Here is a 24,577-nt window from a genome sequence, read left to right as displayed (position 1 = left end):
GGGGGTGAGAAAGAATAGATCATATGATCATAGGAAGTTACAAGGCTAATGGTCCTAGGGCCCTTACAAGCCTAGCCAAATTCTATCTTTATTTCCATGATCAGCACCAATTGTCCTTGTCTGAGAGGGACCCAGGTAGTACCCCCAGGGTAAATTTATGGTTACCCATCCAGTTGTCCAGATTGTGTTTGAAGAGGGATAATGAGGTCCTTTGTTTGACATGAAGTGTGAGTCTGTTCCAAAGGTGTGGTAAGCTCTGGGAGACAAATCTGTCCTCCAGCAGGTTCTATCAATGTCACATAACAGGTTAAGGTCTTTAGAGGGAGTAACCCATGTACCATTTGACTTGCAGATATGCAACATTTCCAATAAAGCAGGGTCAAAAATTGCCTTATATGCAAGGAATATACAACCTCTGAGTAGTCTGTATAAGATTGTCTTATATGCAAGGAATGGATAACCTCTGAGTAGTCTGTATGAAGCAGAATAAATTGATAGTGATTTCAAATGATCCACATAGGACAGATGCTGAAGAGCTTGAATTTTCCTTCGGAGGAACGTTTCTGGTCTCTCCATTTGCTGCAGGTGCTTGTAAAGGTACACACCAAACGGAGTGTTGTACTCAATTATTGGCCTAATGAGGGAAGAGTGCAGAGAGGTTATAACTTCTTTTTTTCTGGATGCAATGCCCTTACTTATGAGATGAGGAATATAGAATACCCTTCTTACCATTGTGGAGACATGGTGATCAATGGTAAGGTTGCTCTCAACCTGTGTGCCCAGGTCTTTCATCACTGAGTGCGTACTTAAGGTTTTGTTATTGATGTGGTAGTTAGCAGGAATCTCCCACTTACTGAAAGGGATGATAATATATTTGTTTGCATTGACTTTAAGGCCATGACTTTTGCACCAATCATTTATTTGTGTAAGACCCTCTTGTAGGATGTTGACATTGTTTGGAGATTCTATGACCATTTCCAGTTTGCAGTCATCAGCAATCTTTGTCAGCCACAGACCTTTAGTTTTAGGTTGTACTTCACAAAAATAAATTCCAAACATAAAGGTCGCAGCACTGTTCCCTGTGGAACACCACTGGTTAGAGTTCTGCTCTTTGAGGTGAATTCCCCTATTTTGAACATATGGGTTCTATCAGTGAGCAAGTTAGTGACCCATCTAATGATATAAGGGTGGATACCTAGCCGGGTGAGTTTGTCAATGATGCCTGAGTGGGGGACAGTGTCAAAAGCCTGTATAATATCTTTCTTGTCCTGCTTAGCTTTCCCATTTTTTTCAATTGCTCAATCTTATGACCCTTAACAATATCTAATGTCCCCCAATTTTCATAAAAACTGTTTATGTTTTTATTATCCATTCATGAATTCCATTACAGGTTTTGACTCCTCATCCTCTTTGGCTAAAAAAGTACATTCATTCACCATGCTTTTTCGGAAGAAATGCCTCTTGTTTTCCTTACATTGATAAACAAAAGACTAAATAAAACTTACCATCAAAAGTAGCTTAGATGTTACATATACTGACAGGCATCAGCATCGAGCATTAATAGTGAAGTTCAAGCAAGTCATGACTGAAGTAAGTGGCAGCAAAGCTGTGATAAACTATGCTTACCGTGGCCTGTACTCATTAAACGTGGCACAGATTTAAGGTATATATTCCCTGTGAACAACACAACCAATATCAAAATAGATACAAAAACTCTAACAAATCTTGCTAGATTCAGAACACTGGCATCAAGTCACATATCAAAATCTCCAAGCAGGTTTTATGTCAAGACACCAAATGAAAACCAATAATATTACCACAGAGTTGCACACATTTCTTAACAACTCAGAATACATTAAAGAGGTGGTGCTTCCACAGGAAGCCTCAGACGTGTTTGATAATATCCATACACCATTCATTTTTTTGCTTCTTAGATTACTTAACTTCCAAAATTCATTTGCACAAATGGGGAAAAAGATGTTCAATCAAAGTATAGCTCACAGTTCCCATACAGATATTGTCAGAATGAATTAGGTTCTATCACCGTGAGTATTTAAAGTATCCATTGAACAGCACATGTTCATATGGGCATTAAATTCAGTGTTTTACATATTTTATTATTCCAACACACAAATTATCTAATGGGCAAAAAAAAAAATATATATATATATATATATATATATATATATATATATATATATATATATATATATATACACACACATATATAAGGCTATATGATTCACAGAAATTTTAACAAAATGTAAACGCACATCTAATGTATTTTTATCTAGTTGCATTACAAAGCAGGATAGGAAAATTAGTTAAAGTGACTTGTTGAAGAAACTTTCCTCATACAAACTTTCTTCAAACTCGGTGGCAACATGGATCCCATAATAACAGAAAAAGACTTCAAGACCAGATTAGTATTAAGGCAGCTCCATCTCTCAAACACCACTGGATAAAAGAAAAGAAAATTCAAACTACTTAGTCAAGTTAGAAGCAAATCCACCCAAATCCACAGGAACTCGGGAAAGGGAATTTTAATTTACTCAACCAGTAATCAGTTTCTCCAACATAACATTAAATAACCAAATGATAATCTATTCTGTAATTAGCAACACACTAATTGCGGACTTTCTTAAAACTTGCATAATGGTAAACTCAGTTTCAGTGGTGGTGAGCCTGGGCCTGAAACCAAGAACCCACTTAAAGTAAGTCAGCATAAAATTTCACTCTCAGAATGCTTAATGTATGCACCTACTCAAAATAAAATTCTAAACTTTCCTATTAAATGACTACAGCTGTTAGACATTAGAATGCCTATAAGCTATATTCTCTTGAGACCTTATAAACATCCGCTAAAGATATATATTCACTATGATATAAGGCTAGAGAGTGTGTTGGAAAGAGAATGTCAAGAGAGGTTTTGGGGACAGCAGTTGCAAATATGATGCATGTGTTAATTTCCAAAATATGGAATGTATGATTACTCAAAAATATTGTCAGTCTCCCATGAAGATGTCCTCAGTTGTGCTACTAATTTCACCTTTAGCTTCTTATATAAAATAGCCAGATAATAAAATACATATTATAGAATATTACCACATTAAAGGGGATTTGAACAAAATATTTAGAACACATATTAAAGTTAAAATAATAAGTGTTATTCCTTCCTGGAATGCCTGCATCCTGAATATTAAATTATGCCATATAGTTACATCCCACTTCATAGAATTGTTAAGTCTGTCCACACTAATCAAATACTATGCAGAAGAACTCATGTAAGTTGGAGGCCCTAACATGCAAGTAGTGCTCCACTTCCAAAGTAATAATGAAATCAATTAGAAAATTGTAAAGATTTAAGACATGCCTAATCAAATTCCCTACTATAAAATATAGTCTTTTAAAGGTTCTAGAAAATCTGTAATACAGTTATGGACTTTGTTTCATGCCACTGTTTGCAAAAAATGAATATCATAGGTTAAAAGGACGACATTTAGAATATCAGGCTGCTGATTACTGTAATGCTCTTATTTTACTTAATGGTTTGCTAAACAATACCATGGTTATTATCCATGAGCTAGTTTAAGAGTCACTGTTACTGTATGTCTGAATAATATGTAATTGTTTACAAAATCCTTACAGACATCAGCCAATACAAGGCCACTACATTGTGTGTGTGTGTGTGTGTGTGTGTGTGTGTGTGTGTGTTTGTGTGTGTGTGTGTGAGGGGGGGGGTGATATTTTTCAATGTTTTCCTAGACTCAGTAACTACTAGCTGGAGCTCCAGCAGGTCTGTAAAGCACTGAAAGGTTTTTGGCAGTTATCTGAAGAGTTGGCCTAGTAGACATAGTGTAATGCAACAATCATGAGAGGACTTTCTAGGTGCATGGGTTATTGGTTTCATCCCCTTCATTCTGTAGGAAACACCACATGCAGCCAGATAATGCCTTGCCCCATGACAAACTATCTACTGTGTTTTCCCCTACTCCCACTCAATGTCTTAGGCTTTGATGAGAAGATCCTTTGATTTTGGGGGTAAATGGATTTAATCATATATACTTAATCAAAGGTAGAAAAAAATGTTCATTGGTTTAAGCTCATGTATGGTAATGTGTCTCATGTTCTTTGGTCGGAATTACTTAAGTGTGAACAAAAGAATTGCTGTAGTTCTGCAAAGGCTCTAGTATTACATATAATGGATCAACAGATTAGACACCTAAAGCTTCAGATTTTGAGCACTTAGTGACAACCATACTATGTTTAAATACATGGCTTCTGTAAGGTACTGAAGCAATATAAAGGATCAGAGGGGTAATGTGCAAGGAAAAGTTCTCACTATATTTTTGGCAGAGCAATAACTAGGGTTTGTGCCTTTAAATGTCACCATATTAAAATCTTAGCATGCAGAGTTATGCAGCATAACACATAAAGCAACATAGTGAAGATTGTTTCTAAGCGGATGCATTTCTTTTTTATTAGTATACCATTCAAGAGGCGTTCAAGGACTTGTACAGCTGTACAGCTGGCTTTACAGTTCTGACACGTCAGACCCTAAGGTATCCCTACAGTCCTCTAAACTCTTAAGCAATGTATCTCCCCCATAGGTGCAGGAGCAAGATAGACCTTTGATGCTTTGCTGTCTGTAGAAGTATTTGAGGCTAAAATGTCATCCTTTTATGGTAATACACTTGTCAGGATGTAGACTTTTACAAGCACACATTTATTATGGGCTGAAGAATTTGCCTATCTCTCACTTGGCAGATGTAGGCAAATGCAGCAAAGTGGCAAAGACCATCCTACACTGAAAACTCTGTTAAATCTGGAAAAGACACTAAATTAAAGACTACTGACCAAATTTCTGAATCAATATGTAGGTTAAACTGTATACTCGGATCCTCAGAAGACACTAAAATCCTCGCAAGAAAAAAAAATTCCATCTTCTTCTTCCCAAGCAATTCTTTCCTGCTAAGTTATTTTTGTGCAGAGCAGGTCATATGTGGAGATTTGAATGCTCTGTTTACCATAACCTATAAACAACAGCTTTTAAAATGGATGTAGCAATATTTATTTACTTCAAAAACATGTTTTACTGTATTCATTGGTGTTCTTACGTGAAGCCATTGATGACTTTCATACTCCAAGATATTTTAGTACTGTTACAATATTCTACTTCCCTATCAGCTATGTCCCTTAATAATTTTGAAGTTTCTTTTACCCATTTAACTTGATAGGGCTATCTTATGATGGTTTCCATACACTAGATCGAATTTTCACTAATTCGAAATGGTGCATGGAATGCTCACTGCAGCAAAAGTGCACTTAATCAAAAGTGCACTTACGCGAAGTTCAGTACAACGAACGGGTGTTGTGCTGAACTTCCGTGCAGTACTCACAGACCTTAGGGTTAGGGCACGGGTCATAGTAAGGGGATAGCCATAGGGCTACCCCTTACTATGACCCATGCCCTAACCCGAAGGTCCGTGACGACTGCAGCGCAGTGAAGGATATAGCAATGTCCTCCACTATGGTGTGATAGTCACGAACCTTAGGGTTAGGGCATGGGTTAAGGTAAGGGGATAGCTTTACTAACTATCCCCTTACCCTAACCCATGCCCTAACCCTACGGTCCATGACTATTGCACCATAGTGGAGGACATAGCTTGTTTTTTATGTCCTCCACTGTGCTGCGGTGTTTTCGGTGAAGTGCACTTACACAAAAGTTTACTTTCTTTAAAGTGAACTTTCGCAGAAGTGAGGCTTCCTATTACAAGTTCGAAGGAGTGAACTTTTGTTCTTGTAATAGGAATCCCTTATGATATCATACTATTTCCTCCATCATTTTTCTGCTGCTGATGGGGCCATTTTCATGTTGATATCCTTGTTCTCTTGTTTTTAAAGCTTGTTTTATGATGAAGTGGAGGTCTGTTCCCTACTTTTCACAGATGGCTATTTTTCGCAGAGGATCTAACAAACTATATCTCTGTTCCTTTCATCATATTAAATTGCTTTTACTGCATGTTAGGTCTTACAGTAATGTCTCTAAAGTAAAAAGGTTCCCTAATCCTCAATGCACATTAGAGGCTTTAGGCAAACTGTCCTGTTCTCATTACAGTTGTGCACTTCACTCCCAAATATCTAAAAATCAAGTCACACTCCTCAATGAAATAAATTCTAAAAAATAATTTAAACTATTGTAGGAACAGCTGATGGCCGTGGTGTACTGTTGAGCATGCCTATTGATCTTTGAATCAAGCTGAAATAATGTGGTGTTTTGCTCTCTGGTCTACTCTATAGTTAAGTGTGTACTTATTCCCCACTCATATGTTTATGTGGCAAAAATCTGAAAATTACCATTGTAGTTTATATGAGAATAGTACAAAGAAGTGAAGGAACTGGAAAATATTGATAACTACTGCCAGGGAAAGGCGACTTCTTCCTCCTTGAATTTCTGTGCTACAATTCTTTTAATTCAGAATTTGAGCAACCAAGATACCCATTTGTTTATTTTGTTGGTGCAACTGGAAGCAAATCTCCTTGACAGCTCTTCTATATTACCTAAAATTAAGAGGCATTTCTCACTGCACTTGAAATGCTGGTCCTCTTAGGTGTGAACACACATTTCTTTGTCCACATCTGTTTCTCTTTTTATTGCCTGTGAAGTCACAGCATTCAGATTTAGAATAATTTCTTACTTAGAGAAGAAGGAATGCAGCTAAACTAGTTAGACCAGGAGAGCAATAGGATAGCCATCTTGGATGACATGCCACGGCCGGTGAATTCGCAGCTGGTGATCTCTCCATTCTACTTAAAAAGTAGACCCTAAATCAGATTTATGAAAAAGCTTGAGATAAGAGAAACTATGTGCAGATCACCACTAAAATTATTTATTAAACAGGGCCCTTTCTTATATGCTGAACTTTGACCATGAGCACATCCCGAAATAGTGAGATATCCCGCTGTAAAGCTTCACATGTTTCAAGGGTGTGCATATCTTCCTATGTCTATTTTCAGTTAGAAGTAGACTGATTATGGATTATTTTAGTTTACAACTGGAAAGACAATCTATTTTACCAGTCACTCACTCCAGGGAAGAATTTTATGTCACATTCAATGGGTACAAGAAACAACTGTTTATTTGTGAATATTACAGTGTGTGGTTTTGTTTTGGGGAAAAGATCATAGCATAGTTGGGCATGTGAATTACATAATGTATCACCTCTAAGTATTAGAAAGGCTTGAGACATTTAAGGGCAATTTGCATGAATGGTTTGGAAAGAAAATAGGATAAGACATTGGACTATTCATTGATAGGTGGTAAACTATATATATCAACAATTCTGAGTTATCCATAGTCTCCAATTCACCTCACAATTTATAGAAAATCTTATTCATGTATGTATGTATCATGCAAAGGGTACTTTATCTGCTTAACTGATGTGGTTTACAACAAACATGCATTCTGGGGCTGCCCCTTGATGGAGAGCACATGGGCCTCTCTGTTACTCCATTAACACCCACTGGCTGTCAGTTAAAAAGGTTTTACTATCCCGAATGCAAGCAGCCCATATGGCAATTGCTTGGAGCTCACAGTACAAGAAATTATAAATGTACAAAAAAGTATTTTCAGTTAGACATGTAACAGAGCTTTTTGTCTGATATGTTCAATTAAAACCATTTTCTCGCATTTGAACTACATAATCATGATGCCAAACACAGGGACTAATTTTCAGTACAGCAATTAAGTTGCACAGTAACAAAATGATCTGTATAGCCTACCCTTCAGCAACTACAGACTTAAGTGAAAGAAGGCAACCTACATAATTAGCACTACAGGAGTGAAGTAGTTGAAGATGTAAATGAGTTAAACATTCTATTTCTAGTCCTGCAGGTAAATTTGTCCTGCCACCTTAATGCTTTGTTACAGTTTCACATCCTTCTCTGGTTGTTTTAAAAAAATTAGAGAACATTTGGGTGTTGTGAGTTGTGACATCTGGAAGTTTGTATGTAGCAGATAAATGGAAATCTCAGAATAATCCATTCCTGAAATGGTTACAACTGTTCTAATGACACTAGGTTTATTGCAAATAGGAAAATTAATTTACTGTACAATTTTCTATAGCCAAACTAGCTTATACAAGATGCCTGAAGTCAAGATTGTTGAAGATATTGGCTCATGATTACTGTACTTTCATGTGTTTGTTAATTTGTTTATGACTCTAATAGTCAGTATTTGCATCTTTGTTGTTGTATGCACATATAGTTTTTTTTCCAATCAAATATTTACATGGCTAAATTCCTTGCATTTATTCACTTGTAGTATAATGCATGCCATTATGTCAGATTGATCCATTTGTATCATATCTGTTTATGTATTTTTTCAATATCCACTTTCATATTTTGTTTATTTCGGTGTGTGGCATTAAGGCTTGCAATTTACTCCTATGTTCTTTTTGGTTTTACCTAGTCCACATTTAGTTTTCATATCTGTTATTTCCTGATTTATTTTTAATAAAGGTGTGCATGTGTATATGTGCCCTCTCTGTCTTTCTCTGTATACATATATATATATATATATATATATATATATATATATATATATATATATACATAGTATACATATGCACATATTTGCTGTCAGTAAGAGGAAATGCTTGAGAGTTAACACTCTTTTTGGGGGGGGGGGTTTGTAGTTGTTGGTCTGCTCTGTGTCTGCAATCATGGTAGAGCAGGGTCTGGGTATATCCCATTTTCACACTGTAGTGTGATATTGGAAATGGTATATATGAATAAAAGGGGTTAAGGGGGTGCAACAGGACATGACTCCTGCATAAAATTCTGTTTTTTTTTTTGTTTTTGGTTTGTTTCTGTGTTTGATCTAAAAAGATCCTTTTCTTTCTTCTTTAAAAAGAGCATTCACTGTTTAATGAGATAATCATATTTTATCTGTCGATCCAGCTGTCCATATTGAAGTAATAATTCTAAGTGAAACCATCTACTGTTGATATCTGTTTTGCTGCCATGCTTTGGTTGACAGAATAGGTGTATGAGATTGACAATACCACAGTAAGGGAATATGTCCATACCCAGGGGATTGTGCAATCTTGGAGTTAGTATATGCTTGGAAGGGTGCAGTGAAAACAGTGTCTGTTATTTTTTTGCTCCAAGGTTGATCATGCACAGAAATGTGCCAAAATGTTGCTGTCAACATTAATATATCAGTTTTTAAAAAACTGATATTCTGGCTGTTTCAACTAAAAGAATAGATTCACATGTGCATATCAAAGGCAAAGAAAAGTGACCAATCATGCTGCATGCTACTTCTGTATCAAATCTATTCCTTACAGGGGAAAATGGTAGTGCTAGCCACCTAGATCTCACAATTGGTTAGATCCCTAATTCTTAAGAGACTTCAAAATCAAAGAAACTGCTACCATAGTAAAAAGTAATTTAACAGGGTAAGGTATCAAACACAGAGATACTCAAAAGCAAAACAAATACCAAACACTATCAAATAAATCCATTAAGGTACTGTGACATTTACACCTGCATGCCCACATTGTGTTACCTTTCCCTGATTCACAAGGCATCCTTACATGATACAGCATGGTCCTCTAACATGAAGACCTATAGTACCATGAAGGGCTGGTCCTGAGGCCATGCTGAATTCTAATGAGGTGTGCCAGGGAGAAAGGTATATACTAACTAGCCATATCCTCCCTCTGTGGAAGTAATTTAACAGGGTAAGATATCAAACACAGAGATACTCAAAAGCAAAACAATACCAAACATTAACAAATAAATTCATTAAGGTACTGTGACATTTACACCTGCATGCCCACATTGTGTTACATTTCCCTGATTCACAAACCATCCTTACATGACATGGCATGGTCCTCTAACACAAAGACCTATAGTACCATGAAGGGCTGGTCCTGAGGCCATGCTAAATTCTAATGAGGTGCTCCAGGGACAGAGGTATACACTATCAAGCCACATACTTTCTGTGTGAAATTGCCTCCAAGAAGGCATCTACATGAGAAAATAATTAAAAAAAATGCTCAGCCATGTGAGCCATCCTCTCCATGTTGTGGAACTGGCTGTATTCAATTGCCTAGCAAAAACTAGGTTGAGGAGGCACAGTGCACCATGGAATACTTTTAAAGTACAATGATAGTGTCAACAGCAAAATGGGGAGGATCAGGCAGTGAGGAATTTCACTAGACTCCTGTGATTACATTCTGAAGTGCCATAATGGCACAGACAGCAAAATGGAGGTCAGGGGTGGGGTAGATGCACTAGATACCAGGGATTAATTTTTAAAGTCCCATAATGGCACTGACAGTTGTAAAGGGATTGGAGAGATCAGTGGCTGCACTAGACATCAGCCTAATAGGTGTGTGCTGTAATGGCACTAAAGTATCATGGAGGATGAGGGAACAAAGGAAGGGCAGATAGAATAGGGACAGATACAAGAAATGCGATACGAGTGTGTGTGTGTGTGTGTGTGTGTGTGTGTGTGTGTGTGTGTGTGTGTGTGTGTGTGTGTGTGTGTGTGTGGTCATGTTTATGTAGTTATGTGTGTGAAAGACTGACTAGGGAGATGCCAGTGCCTTAATGAGCAACAGGTTATCACCATGATGTGCAGATCTGCAATGATCAGCAAGTTGACGTAAAAGCTATGATTCATAGGTTCATAGGTTCATTGGTAGGTACTAGGCTATTGGCCCTATGGCCTATACAAGCCTAGCCAAAAAGGTACCCTGGCTTTCGCCACCCAAGAAAATTATTTTCCTGTGCCCCTGTCAAGCAGAACCACAGAAGTGATCCCCGGGGTGAATTTCCTATTACCCATCCAATCATCAAGATTTTTCTTTAATAGTGTTAATGAGGAGCTCTGTTTGACAAAGATAGGTAGTCTGTTCCAGAGTATGGGAAGTCTCTGAAACAGGAATCTATCCCTCCAGCATGTTCTGTTTATTGTGGTGACAAGGTTTAGGTCCCTAGAGCATGTAGCTCGCAGGGATTGGGATTTCTTTAAGTGGAGCATGTCTAACAGCTCTGGGTTTGACATAGCTTTGTATGTTAGGCAGAGATCACCTCTGAGTAGGCGATATGCGACGGAGTAAAGCTGGAGTTTTTTGAGACGGTCTGCATAAGGCATCTGTTTGAGACTAGTAATCCTCTTTGTGAAGTATTTTTGCAGCCTTTCCAGTTGTTGTAGATGTCTTGTGAGGTACATACCAAAAGGGGCATTGTACTCTATAATGGGTCTAATGAGTGATGAGTAGAGGGGAACAATGACCTCTTTTTTCTGGATGAGAAACCTTTGGTGATGAGGTGTGCCATGTAGAAGGATTTCCTGACCACTGAGGCGATGTGATTATCAAAGGAGAAACTACTGTCCACCTGTGTCCCAAGGTCTGTTATCACACTTTTGGTATTAAGTAGACTACCACCTATGTGGTAGTTCATGGGTACAGAGTTTATACCAAAGGGGATGACAATGCACTTTTTGGCATTGAGCTTGAGACCATGTCTTTGACACCAGGTATCTGTCTCAGTGAGGCCCTTTTGTAGGATGTCCACATCATTAGGAGTTTCAGTTATGGCTCCTAGTTTGCAGTCATCTGCAAATTTAGTTAGCCAAAGACCTTCTATATTAGCCTGTACTTCAGAGAAGTAGATACCAAACAGGAGGGGACCCAGGACTGAACCCTGTGGTACTCTACTTGTCACTGGTCTGATGTCTGATTTTGCATCTGCTACTTTCACAGTGTGTGTTCTGACAGTAAGCCAGTTGGCAACCCATCTTGTGACATAGGGATTTATACCTAGTTTAGTGAGTTCATCTATAATTCCAGAGTGGGGGATGGTGTTGAATGCCTTGGCGAGATCTAGATAGGCTGTGTGAACTACCTTACCCTCATCTATGGCTTTGGTGACTACTTCAAAGAAGTCTATCAGGTTTAGGAGACATGATCTGCCTTTTACAAACCCAAACTGTGTGGGGTCCAGAGTTTGGAGATCTCCAATGTCTTTGTTTATGAGTTCCATGATGATACGTTCCATGGCCTTGCAGACGAGGCTCGTCAGGCTAATGGGGCGGTAGTTCCTGGGGTCTGTTGTGGCCCCACCCTTTGTGGAGTCAGATAACTGTCGCGGTGTGCCATTCAATGGGCACAAAGCCTGAGGTGAGGCTATGATTGAACATGGTACTTAGTTGGGGTGCCAGTTCATTCTGTAGTTCATGTAGAAGGCAGCCTGGGATGTTGTCAGGTCCCATGGATGCTGTGTTCTTTTCTTTGGAGAGTGAAGTTTTTACATGTGCAGCTGTGATTACAGGAACTTTGCATTCTTCCGGTATAAAGATGGGCCATTTAGGGGGTGAGAGGGGGTTAAAGTTAGCACTGAACCTATCTGCCAGGATGTTGGCAATATCAGTTGGTTTTGTATATTTAGTGTCATTGTGCTGTAACTCAGAGCAGATCTGAGTGTTGCCATTGAGATTTTTGACATAGCTATAGAATGCTTTGTGGTTGTCTTTAGAATCAGTGGCAATTTTGTTTTCATAACTAGCTTTGGAGGATTTTATGAGGGATCTCAGCTTCTTACTGACGCTGACCAGGGAGTTCCTCCAATCATGGGATTTTACTCTTTTTTAAACAGTTTCTTTCTTCTGTTGTCGAGTTTGTTTATGGCAGAAGACCACCAGATTGGCTTCCTTTTTTTGGAGGAAAGCATCTTGGTTCTGTTAGGGATGACACGATCCATGCACTCGTGTAAGTGCTTATAAAGTGCATTTGTGTAGGATTCAGCAGTCGTACCTCTATTGTCCATCTGCATGGGTGTCGTGAAGTTTACCACTTCTGTCTTAAGAAGCGTGAAGTTGGCTTTGGAGAAACTTTTTACGGTTGTTTTCCTAATGGGGGGTGGGAGCGGGATGTGGATACCTATGGTGATTAGCTTGTGGTCGGATCTCACCAACGAGGAGCTGACCTCTGGTGTGGAACACCGGTCACCCATGTTGGTGATGACCAGGTCTAGGATATTGCTGCCCCTGGTGGGGGTGTGGATAAGTTGATCCAAAGCGTTGGAATTGATGATTTCCAGAAAAAGTTGAACAAAAGAGTTGGTACATGAGTAGTTTTCCCAGTTAATGGTAGGGTAGTTGAAATCACCCATTATTAGAGTGTTGGGTTTTACCTTAATATTTTCCAGTGTATCAAGAAAAAAGATGTGGGAATCCTGGGGCATGGTGGGGGGGGGGGGTCTGTAGCAAGCTACAATCTGGATTGCGGTTTTGCCCAGAGTAAGTTGAACTTGGATAATCTCGGATGCATTATGCTGAGCAACTAGCTTAGAGGCATGGATATCCTTAATGAATATGGACACGCCTCCACCTTTAGTGTTTCGGTCTGGGTTTGGTGGCCGAAAGGTGTGATATGAATTATAGCCTGGTAATGCAGGGGTGCTCTCTGGAGCTTTGAACCAGGTCTCTGTCACTGCACAGATGTCAATGTTCTCTATTTTAAGGAGTGCCTCGAGTGAGTGCATTTTGAGGTTTAGACTTCTAGCATTGAGTAGCATTACCCTCAGATTTTGCTTGCTTGTACCTGTTATGGTGGTGAATTTGTCATTTGAACCTTGCCTAAAAAAGCACTATAGGGGTGGCAAGAGCCTTTGCTAGTATCCGGAATCCCAAGGGCAACAGGTGCAGGCCATCTCTGGCAAAGCAGCATGGTCTGTCGATCATGTCATCCCAGGCAGACAGATACTGGATTCCCTTAGAATGACACTAGAAGCTTAGCCAATTGTTAAAGTCAATCATTTTGTCCTTGTACTGTGGTGTCATTCTGGGCTATGGCAGGATGCTACTCAGGGCTAGGGTCATACCGGCCTGGGCTAGAAGATCAGAGAGCTCCTCCATGTCTCTTTTCATGTAGTCCAGGGAGGTACGTCTCAGGTCATTCACACCAACATGGACAATGACAGAGTCATATTTGTACTTGTTGTGGAGTGACCTGAGTGCATGCATTATGTGTCAGATCCTGGCACCTGACAGGCAGCTGACAGTAACTTTTTCCTTGTTTAGCCTGGTGAGTGGAACATCAGTGTGTCTGACTATAGAGTCACCTATGACTAAAGTGTTGGGTACGTTATGCCTTATGGGCTGTAGTTGAGTGGCACACTGAGTATGTGGGCTATGTGTCATTTGGGTTGTGTTGGGGGGAGGAGGTTGCTTGCATTCCTGCTTTGGACGTCTCTGTTATTTGGGCAGATTTGTACTGAGAGCCTCCATGAATGTAGGTGCATGTTTTGTGGTTCTGTGTGTGTGTTTTGGTGGTGTAGGTTTTGAGGGACTATGTGATGAGTGTAGTGTGGTGCAAGTGTTTACCTTCTCCTCCTGACTGTCTAGGCCAATCTTTGGTGAAGAGAGCTTTGCTTCCAGTTTGGCTATATAAGTGCATCTCTCACAGGTCATAGTGTTGGGTGGTAGGAGGAGAGGGTTATCTGTGTACATGCGGCAATTGCTGCATTGTCCCAAGATGTCCAGATTCAACAGGTAGACAGGAGTAAACACTGTGAGCTGACCTTTAGACATGCCTGAATAGGTGCTTATTTATTAAGTACTAAAAACTGTTTTCCTCTAGACAAATAAGGAAAGTTGAGTGCTGTAGTAATTTGTAACTTATTTAGTGCTTACAATGAGTTCTGAACAAGTGCTGAGATCAAAGAAACAGATGAGTGCTAAAACTAAAAAGCTGGCTAGTTGCAAGGGAAATTTTGAAGAACAGACTTTATGGCAACAGGAATAGTTTAACCCCAGTTAAGTGGGGGGGGGGGGCTTAGGAGCTCACAAACAGTCCTGGACACAGCAAATCTGTATCCGACCTGCCACAGGAAAGGGGGGAAGCAAGCTTAGAATTTTTTTTCCAGTAAAGTGGAAATGGAGAAAGCTGGAACAGAATTTAATTCAATGTTAAGAATCGGTGTGGGCTGGCCTTCCCAAATGTTCTCTATTAGATTGAGTGAACTAATGACACTAGACTGAGAGGAGTGTCACAGATCAAATATACAGTATGGGCGGGCAACTGCAAAGCCACCAAGTATAAGAACACACAACACTAGGGAGGGTGGGTGGGAAAAATTACAGTTCCTAGCTGTAGCCACTAAATGAAAGTTTTACACAGATCAAGGAGCAGACTCAAGAATGCTTTTAACTGTAACAGACAAAAATGCACAGAAAAGCTCGGATAGAGCACTCACAAACAGAAAATACAACCCTCAGTATGAAAAAGCAGTTTTCAGTTAAGTAATGTTAAAACAGTATAAAACAGTACATAAATGCAGTGAAACAATAAAAAAAGCTTTATAACAGTGCAAAAATATAGTAGATCAACTGTATATCACAAGTATAAGCATTTCAGAAGTGCAATTCAGTGAACTAAGTGTAAGAAATAACTTAGCCTGCTCTTGGAATCTTAAGGAATTTCAACTTATGCAATGGAATCCAGAGCCTGACAATACAAGCAGAACCTTTATAAGACACAGGGTTTATATAGCAGTAAGAATGGAGGCGTTGGAAGATCAGATTACTACTCAGCCCCTGCTATTACACAATAACTCGTACTACAGAAGGTCAGGAGGCCTTGTTACTCTCTATAATAATGAAGACAATCAGCCAAAAATGGCTGCCAGAAACACAGGAAACTCAAACAAAACTACCAGTCTAGACAGCAGGCCACTATCAAGATCATGCCACCTGAGCAGAACACAGAAACCTCACTTTAAAGCATAGAAAGAACACCCACAAAGAGAAAATACAAGTCTCAGTATGCAAAAGCAGTTTACAATTTAGTAATTTATACAAAAAAAGCAATTATAGTAATGCACACTATTACAGTTCCTAGCTGTAGCCACTAAATGAAAGTTTTAAACAGATCAAGGAGCAGACTCGAGAATGCTTTTAACTGTAACAGGCAAAATTGCACAGAAAAGCTCGGATAGAGCACTCACAAACTGAAAATACAACTCTCAGTATGAAAAAGCAGTTTACAGTTAAGTAATGTTAAAACAGTATAAAACAGTACATAAATGCAGTGAAACAATAAAAAAAAGCTTTATAACAGTGCAAAAATATAGTAGATCAACTGTATAGCACAATTATAAGCATTTCAGAAGTGCAATTCCTTGAAATAAGTGTAAGAAATAACTTAGCCTGCTCTTGGAATCTTAAGGAATTTCCACTTATGCAATGTAATCCAGAGCCTGAGAATACAAGCAGAACTTTTTTAAGACACAGGGTTTATATAGCAGTAAGAATGGAGGAGTTGTAAGATCAGATTACTACTCAGCCCCTGCTATTACCCAATCACCCGTGCTACAGAAGGTCAGGAGGCCTTGTTACTCTCAATAATAATGAAGACAATCAGCAGAAAATGGCTGCCAGAAACACAGGAAACTCAAACAAAACTACCAGCCTAGACAACAGGCCTCTATCAAGATTATGCCACCTGAGCAGAACACAGAAACCTCACTTTAAAAGCATAGAAAGAACACCCACAAAGAGAAAATACAAGTCTCAGTATGAAAAAGCAGTTTATAATTTAGTAATTTAAATAAAAAAGCAATTATAGTAATGCACACTATTACAGTTCCTAGCTGTAGCCACTAAATGAAAGTTTTAAACAGATCAAGGAGCAGGCTCGAAAATGCTGTTAACTGTAACAGACAAAAATGCACAGAAAAGCTCGGACAGAGCACTCACAAACAGAAAATACAACTCTCAGTATGAAAAAGCAGTTTACAGTTAAGTAATGTTAAAACAGTATAAAACAGTACATAAATGCAGTGAAACAATAAAAAAAGCTTTATAACAGTGCAAAAATATATCAGCTGTATAGCACAATTATAAGCATTTCAGAAGTGCAGTTCAGTGAAATAAGTGTAAGAAATAACTTAGCCTGCTCTTGGAATCTTAAGGAATTTCCACTTATGCAATGCAATCCAGAGCCTGACAATCAAGAAACAAATAAATTAATTGATCCTACCTTGTTGTGGCTAGCATGTCCTTGAATCACAAATTGGCATATCATTCAAGAAGGGTCTTTCTAGCGTAAGCATATCAGTGACATATAAAGGGGTTCAGTTTCATCCCTGGGTGTTTCTCTTTTACTTTTGTAATGCTTTCCTCTGACTTTAAGCTATTCTGTCATGGGTTTGTAAATTATATGGGAAATTCTGGCATATTCTCACATGATTCAGTTATCTGGATACTTCTGCTTTTTCCAAGTACTGGTATGGACATTCAGAGGATATGTGATCATATTGGCTATACTGACTTATTTCATTGATCCATTGATTTATGCGCAGATATGTGATAATTTACAGGTAACTTGCAGCATGACTCCTTTACTGGCTATATTTGCTAAGATAGGTGTATGTCACATTGTTGTGTGGGAGTTCCAAGTTCATTTCTCATGAGGTCTGTTGCTTGCTCATTTACTTTGAAATCCACCTGCACGTGATACATTTCACAAGTATGTGTTTTCTTGACCCCTTGCAGTAGGACATCTACAGTACAACACGGATATCCTGGTGTGTGGAATAAATTGCTGCACTAACATATCTTGGGAAAGACACTTTTTTCCATTACCTTCATGACAAAATATAGGTACACATCTAACATTCCCCATTGTTGTTAGTTATGGTTCATGCTATTGCAACACATTACTATATTACTTTTATACCCCACATCTTCAGTGTATACTTCAAGTATATAGAAATGGCCATATCGTCTTACCTATTCTTAATGTTGTACCATTCCATGCATTCGTTACACTACAAATTTTGCACCTTAATGTACATCCTCTCCATGACGTCTGCTATGGACCTCCAATCTGGCCCAGTGTCTGTGTTGCTTGCCTTTTGATTGATCATATATTTCTCTGCATTCCACCACTGATGTTGAGAACATAATCACTAAACAACTGTTCTTGTGCACCTGTTTCAGCTATTGTCATTTTTTGAGCATGCTTCCCTGTTTACCTCCAGTAATTAGATGTGGCTGAGAGGTTCCTTACCACGATATGGACATGAGACTGTGCTACAGCCATGGGTAGAATCCCTTGTCATTCTGACTGGTTTAGCCACAAGCATATTTGATTACGTTTTGACTTGTAACAGAAGCCACTTGTGAACTGTTTATGCAGTGACCCTGCAGAAGACTACTAGTGTCGTAGTAACTTTTTGCCTGATATTTTTTCTACTGTAAAGCTGCTGTAATGTTTTTGTGAACCATTTTGACCTAAAATGAGTTTGGAATTATGCCAATAAGTTACCATCTCTAACTAATGATTGTATGGGAAGATATGAATCATTTACATCTACAGCAGAGCTATATGATGCTGAAATACTATTGAACTAGATACTAAGAAATCTAATCACTGTCTAACACATTATCTAACTACTGCTAGGCATTTCTGGTGAACTAATGTGTAACTGGGACTACACTGGTGTGTTTTAAATATTCCTTAATGTACCATTGATAAAAGGGGGATAAATACTGTTTTTATTTCTGCTATTGCATGACTAGCTTAAGTCTATGTATTTGTTACCTAGTATTTCTGCTCTACTTAATACTGCCCACTCCCCATTTGCAGAGGTTCTACTCACCTCACCCTAATGCCTATATCTCTGCTCTCTTTTATAGTGTTTAAATATACCTTGCTGAATTTTTTACTGAAAATATAACTCTGCTGCTTTGCCTCTCTCTCAGGACTGTACTCTGCGATCTGAAGCTGAGATGGTCTACTACCTGCTCCACCATCTTCCACTACAGAGCTGCACTAGTTATTAAAACCTATAGCTGTTTTTTTTTCATTAAAGTATCTTACTTGTTGTTCTGAGTGAGTAGTGTGCATGGATGCTAAGACCTGCCATAGACCCCACCCTTTTTCTTTCCAGCAGACTTAAAATTAACAGCCTCCCTTAATTAGCAGTTGACCTTGACTTTCCTCCTGATTTACTGTTAGCCACTGTCCATAAAAGCCGCAGAAGTGTTGCCAGTCACAGTTAAATATAATCATACTTTAACCAGGACCTTACCTACTCTAGCTCACTGTTTCAGTTCTTTGCTGAGTTCCTTACCTTGTGCAGTTGATTCAGCCTGCTCAGTTCACCTTCGTTATCACTTGGGCTCACTTCGCTCCCCACCCTGCCCCTTATCCCACACACCCCACCTATACATAAATGTATTCATAACCACAATCACCTGAATTCCCTAACACCTCCCACTAAACTATCCCATCATCCTCCAACCACTCCCCCTTCTCATTTCTTTCATCACCTGCTCATTATTTTTTTCTGTGGTGCTCTGCCACACCACACTATCCTTTCTCCCTCTAACTCCCAAACTAGATAACTTAACTCCACATATACTATCACCACCCCTTCAACTCTCACCATGCTTGCACCTCCAATTTTCTTAGCAGTTCTCCTCTCCCTAGGCTATCATCTAACTTCCTACCACTCCACTATCACTAACCACATTCACCTAAACTCCCCCATGCTAACCTTTTCAAACACTCACCACCATGATCGCATATACATTTCACTTACATTTTACCTACCATCTTCAACCACACCCCACCAAGACTGTATTCACCGACCTTATCTCCCCCATTCAACTTTAAAACATTATTCATTGAAATTGAAAGCCTATTAGATAAAATTATTATTGATAGCACTTCAGACACTGGTAATTGGGTTCCCTGGTTTATACACTAGAGCAAGGAGTATATAATCACTTTTTTCCTTCACATTTACAATCTTTGCCTCATGTCCAGCACTTGAAATCAAAACTAATGAGACAATCACCTAAAATACACCAGTTTCTCTAAAACCTATCTATTCTGCCAAATCCCAACTTTAAAAAAACTGACTCAAATTGATGTCAGCCCTCAGGCAACTGGATATTCAAAGACTTACTCTCCCTGAAATATTTTAAGGTAGAAAATTGGCTTAGCCACCTCAGCAAAAAACCCACTTCAGTCTGATATGTTACAAGGCTCCATACTTTCAAGCTTACTTTTGTTTATTCTTATAAGTGGATGCCCTTCTGATTTCCCGGTCTCCCCCTAATCTTACATGCTGATAGCAGGGTCATATACAGGTCCAGCCCTTGCCACTCTGAACTACAACAGCAAATCCAGTGAGACATGATAACAAGCAGCTCTTCACTCACAATCAGACAACATCCACTAACCCAAACAAAACTACATTTATTTTTAGGGAACAACCAGAAATTATCAAAAATCCTAGCATATTAAACATTTTCCCAGAACAACCACCCTATCAAAAAGCACTGCATCCTGCATATATGTGGTCATCTGGCTGGCTCAGACAGTAATGTTTCAGTATCCCACAGAAAAAAAAACTCAATGTCAGAAATAAGCTACTTACTATTCTAAGTCCACTAGACATCCCTCTCACTTTTTCTGCAAGCAAGAACTACAACAGCAAAGGTGTGTATGTTACCACTAACAGTCACAGCATCTAAGAAGAACACTTCAACCCTTTGGTCATTCTAAAACAAAATTTGCCACTTTTCTTAAGCTCTGCTAAGCATGAACATCACTGTCATTCAGTCATAAATACTATTGAGCAAAGATCTGAAATTTTATTAACCTTATTATACAATCTGTTACAACAATGCACTTTCACACCGCTTTTTGCTAACCCCATTTATGTTACTACTTGCTACAGCCTTAGGAAGCACTATCAGTCACAACTTGCTTTATAAACACCCAGGATGAGGATTCACTATTCCTACCACTGCTTCTCTATTCATTCCTACGCTCTGGAAACATCTCCTCTGTATAAAAGATGACTCTGCCTACAATAAATTCAGAACCTAAGTTAAAGTCTGCATATTAAACCAGTGCCAATTGAAAAGTCTTAATTCAGACCTCATCACTAAATATACTATATCTCCCCTTCTGCCTTCTACTTGTTACTCCTGTCTTACTTCTCACAGAATAGTCACACCTGTGTGAGATACCTATGTGCATATGTCAGCTTGTTTTCATCATCATCTACTGCCTTCTCCCCATTTTTTTTTCTGCATGGAGTCAGCATGCTGTGTCAACTGTCAAACCATTTCTCAATTTAGTACCACTCTCCTACCTTCTTAAGCTATCATGCTTGACTGTTGCATATCTTTTCTCATACAATCCATCTACCTCTTGTCTAGATAATAGTGTTTTCTCTTGTGGCCTTCTTATCTCTCCCAGATCTTCACCAGATCATGTTCTACTTTCCTGCAAATATGTACAAACCACCATAATCTGTTCTCCTTGACCTTTGCTACAATTGTTTCTGTGTTGGCTTCTACTCCAATATCTTCAGTTCTCATCTGTCTTACAGTGTACATTACATCCTACACGTCCATCTCAAACAGCTCTTCCCAATTAGTTCAAGCTTTGACAACTGTTTTGACTTCACTGCCCTGGCTTTTCATTCCACACAATCACTGGTCATTCCACTGCTCTGCACATCTTATATTTCAGCTTCTTTGTCATTCTTCTGTCACACACACTACCCCTCACGTTCTGTGCCATCTATTTGCAGCACAGCTCATATTAACTAGAATGTCCTCATTCAAGTTGCCCTTCTCCTCAACCATATCCCTCAGATACTTAAGCTGTTAACCTGTTCAACTATTTCCTCTTCTATCTTGATGTTAAGCTTCTTCTGATTTCTTCCTACCATGTTACCCCTCTTATTTATACTTAGTTTAATCCCTTGCAACTTCAGATTTACATTCCAATCTCTATCAACTACTGAAGTTCCTTTTTGGAGTCTGCTTGTGATATGACATTGTCTGTATTAACCAGCTTTGTTGAGTGTCCCACTTGATTTGCTCTTTAATGGATTCCATTACCACTATGACAAGCAGTAGATTCAGCGATGAACCTCTTTCTGTCTTGCTTTATTTTTATTACTTGTAGTTTCTCACTTTATTATTTTTATTAGATTTATAGTAGGATTAAGCATTGTATCTGTGTTGTTTATAACCATTGTTTTAAGTATTTTACTATCTTCTTGTATATTGTATGAATTGTGTTTCACTTGTGTTGCACACTTGAATTTCCTTTGTCCGAGTACAACTCACACTGGGTTTCAAGTTGGTCATTTTTGATCGATGCTGTACTCCAGTAAGCAAACATAAATAAATAAAATAAATAAGTTATTTTTTTGCCATGCATGCTAAATACAAACATTCTATAAAACAAATTATATATTGAGTAAAAAAATGTAAAATGCAAATATCTTTGTATACAAGAGGTCAGGAAAATATAAAATTGGCAGAGAAAAGAAAGAGCATTTTATAATATTTCTAACCTGTGAAAAAAGAAATACATTTTGGAATACAAATAATTAGATTCAATCTGTGCATAACACACATTTCAGAACAGAAACAAAACTAAATAAATACATACACAAATCAGTCAGAATATTGCTTACTCTGGATGTTCAGGTGATAATATAGTTTGAAACGTTTACTATGTTGTCAGATTAGATAACAGTTATTGAGATACTGACGGAGCCTAATATTATTGTATCCTTTGAAAAGTCATTGGTCACGATGAACTACCACATTAACAAATCACACCTAAGAGCTGACCCAGTCATTTAGGATATGAACATATATGGAGTGTGACTTAACCTTTGATCAAAATGTATCCATTGTTGTAAGAAAGTCCTTCTGTATTGCACAGCTTATAAATAATGTGCCTGTTTCTAGATCTAGGGATTTTATAGCCACTCCACCTTACTCAGACCTCATTAGGCCTTTTGGCATGTATCTGTCCAGGCACATGCATCAACTGGAATGCCCACAGAGATACCTTACTAAGATAAAAGGCCTAAACAACATGTCTTACATAGCTTGACTCAAAGCTCTGTCACTATTCTTTACTAGAAAAGCATACCTAGACTCTGCCACAACTTGCTGTGAGGGAAAGGTTAGTTTTTGCTTTCTTGTATTTTGTGTTGCTTTATTGCTTTTTTCTGTTTTGTATATTGTGATTTCATTTTTTACATTGTGTTTTATTTGTATTCTGCTTATAAATGTTTAAACTAGGAATGAGACCACATCTGTGTCCATCATAAGTCACACTGAAGTTAAGTTTTTCTCCACTCCCCCCCCCGCACGTGCTCTTGTGTTTTTAAACTCAACTGTCTTTCCAGTCACTTGCCCCTTATGTTAATTTCACCACATATCTCCTTCAGTCTCCTCTCTCCTCTTTCATTGGCTATTGTAAGTAAGCACAAAGTCATTAGTTTGTGAAATCACTCCCCTTTATCTATTTAAATATATTGATCATCCCACTTTATTCCATAAAACCAGAATACAAAGTGCCCACCCTTCTGAATCTATCTTGTTCTTTTAAAATTACTGGCACCACTTAGGTAGCTAAAGCTTAAGTTACCCCCTATTTCATGTCTAACTGCTTAGTCCACACTGCAGCTCTTAGGCTACTAACCCATTTTTCCATCTTACCATTAGAATCTGCATCATCTACTCCAAGACCACCAATAACTATTGCGCCCACATTCTACCTCTCAGTAGTCATCTTAGGATGCTTCTGTTTTACTCCTGGTGAGAGAAGGAGCATAGGAACATGATTTCCAAGGGACTGCGATCACAGGAAAGCTTAATAACAGCTTCATTAGTGCCAGTTTTGAAATCTGTGCTTATATTATGCTCCTGGTCAGAGAAAGAGCAGACTACATACATTCCTGACTCTTTCTGGTTGAAGTGAGTGTCCATGCTTGACTTTCCTGATTGGAGTTGGTTGCTATTCAAGACATATACCAAAAAAAGGCTGCAATAAGCCTACAGACCCTTGCATCATCTGGGACAAGACTGTGGCTCACGAATCCTGCTGGGATTGGTGCAACTGTTTTGTTTCTGGTGAGAGAAGAAGCAAAGGAGCATTTTATCTCAGCAGAGTAAAGCTGTGGTGAGACCAGCACAAGTAGTAGTCAGGTAGTAGTCACTCAGGTGACTGCTCTCATTTCATCATTCATGACTAGGTAATTCTTTCTTTTCTGTAAGTTCTGCTTGATTTGCTTCAAACTTCAGAATATCTGCCTAAATACTTTATCCATAAATCATCAGGCTTTACCTATTATTTTCTCCTCAGGTGTTTGGCATTGCCCTGTATAGCCACAGGTACCTTGACTTGACAGTTTTCCTGTAAAAGCACCATTAGAATTTCACCAATACCTAGTTGCACACAGGACAACTAGTTTGCAGTGACAAGCACTGCCCCCAGAGTTATAAACCGGATATGCCTGACATAACTTTATATTCTCACTCCAACTGTCTAACAATAAAAAAAAGGTTTGTTGCCATGGATATGAACTTTTCCACTATCTCTGTTACCAGTTTGGTGGATATGGGCATCCTCAGACAATGTAGAAATTGTCTCATGCTTAGTGATAACCAGAAATTCTCAAACAAACTGATATGGTATGTAAGAAATGTATTTACACAATGTCA

This window comes from Protopterus annectens, chromosome 2.part1 (assembly GCF_019279795.1).
Source record: "Protopterus annectens isolate FY-2018-M chromosome 2.part1, PAN1.0, whole genome shotgun sequence".
Lineage (NCBI taxonomy): Eukaryota > Metazoa > Chordata > Ceratodontiformes > Protopteridae > Protopterus > Protopterus annectens.
Note: the sequence above shows the minus strand (reverse complement) of the source record.